This window comes from Sorghum bicolor, unplaced genomic scaffold, assembly GCF_000003195.3.
Source record: "Sorghum bicolor cultivar BTx623 unplaced genomic scaffold, Sorghum_bicolor_NCBIv3 super_3225, whole genome shotgun sequence".
Lineage (NCBI taxonomy): Eukaryota > Viridiplantae > Streptophyta > Magnoliopsida > Poales > Poaceae > Sorghum > Sorghum bicolor.
Window position 1 is genome coordinate 1 of NW_018397202.1, and position 1919 is coordinate 1919.

A 1919-nucleotide genomic window follows, 5' to 3' on the forward strand; every position below is an offset into this window, starting at 1 on the left:
GGAAACCGTGAAGTGAAACAAGCACTGAGATTAGTCTAAAAGAGCACCACCATGTAGATACAGAAACATGGTGCTTACATCAATAAGCATTAAGCAAATATTAATAAGCATTAAGCCTTAAGTACTCAATAGCTAGCTAGAAGTCACACAGGTATTTCAGACCACTTACAAGCTTAATTTGCAACGACGACGAGACGCTGGTCATGTTGGAGAGGAACCACTCAGCACCAAAAACACGACCCACACCATACAGTGTCTTTAGTGGCATGACCAACAGAATGCCGATTCCATACAACAGTGGGCTTTTCGGGCTAATGCTTTCACACGCTTGGCAGCAAGGACGGTTGCCCCCCTCATCTGCAAATTAACAGAAGCAGACCAAAATTTGTCACAATCAAGAATTCACAGAGAACTACTTACGCAACAATGATTGACCACAAAACCCATCTCCATACCTCGGCTGACTCCCTCCAGTGCCAAAGTAGAAGGTACAGCTTGTCCGCATCCATTTTCGCCACCACCACCGCTGCGATCCATAGCAGTCCTTGCAATATTACCTCTTCCACAAGTTGTACGATGTTCAAACCAGGCAATCTACGTTGTCATAAACACACCAATTTAATATGAAATAAGAGACCGAAAAGTTCCACTAATTTTATTTTGACAGCAAATGAGACTATTTTCATTATTCAGAGATTTCACATAGATGTGATACAAATATATATATAGCCCACACACTAAGCAACACCCTGCAGTAAGAAGACAAAATAAGGACATTCTATAACTATATATGAACTAAATAACTGGAAAACTTAGCAAAACTGTGCCTTAATTATGAACCTGCACTTCTTTCTTAAAAAGGAAATAATGAAACTAACAGTGATACATAACCGCGGTTTTTTTTGGCCCAACCTGGCCCGCAAAATGCTCAGGTAACCATGGGAGGCTACAGAAAAATGAAGCATTGGTGTCATCATTCACAAACTATCAATAAATGATGAGCTGACATTTTTTTGCACTGACCCCTAAAGAATTAAAGACAGGAAGGATAACATCTGCTCTCAGTGGAAAACCAGAGCTGCACTAAGGCATACACAAACAACCCATATATTATCTGCTCTCAAGACTTGCAAGTAACAGATCAAGAACAGAGCTTGTAAATGGTAGCAAATTTATTTACAGTGGTTAACATTAGACCATGTAGTTTGTTTTTACCATGGAATGCATCCTATAATGACAAATTACAATAATCCAGAATTGGTCTTGAGCAAACCAGAAAGCCCAAATTTGATATTCTCTAGGTTAGAAATATCACATATATTCTATGGGGTAGATATCAAATTACAGCAATGTTGTACTATCCCAACCCAGATCATCAACAAACAAATATTCTAGATTCATCATACTTTACAGATGTTTTATATGCGAAATATATTAATTCCAAATACAATTATTCTAGATCAACAAACAAATATTACCCTCCATGAGCAGCAAGAAATTCAGTCAATGGCCTATACAATGCTATGGACACAATCTCAGATGAACCATGGTACCATGACTCCATGACCTCTAGCAAACAAACTTACATTCTATATTCAGGTGAATAAGCTATGTGGTAGTTCTAAGTCAGGAGACAATATGGTGTCCTAAGAGGCCAATGAACAATTGATGATTGTGCTATCTTCAAATTACATGATGCTAGCCTTAGCATATTGTCACAATTTTTTCTCATGTTCCCTTCTATCTCCTCACCTTTGGATGTTGTGTTGTTTGGGGGCATAGTTGATCCTTGGATAGAAAAAGGACCAACTATTGCTGTTATTTCAGCTATGTATTCTTATCCTGTGATGGACCAACGGGGTCCCGGTTCATTTTACTACCTAGGGAGCTGCACTGCCGTCTTGCGCCTTTTTTCCACT

The 1919-nt window shown here is 38.9% G+C and overlaps 1 long non-coding RNA gene across 1 annotated transcript; it reads right to left on the reverse strand.

The window, feature by feature from the left end:
• Positions 1-98: 98 nt before the first annotated feature.
• LOC110431590 lies at positions 99-1842 on the reverse strand. Its single transcript, XR_002449002.1, has 2 exons — positions 456-1842; positions 99-357 (listed from the first exon to the last, which is right to left on the reverse strand). It is a non-coding gene; the product is annotated as an uncharacterized LOC110431590 (long non-coding RNA).
• Positions 1843-1919: the final 77 nt, after the last annotated feature.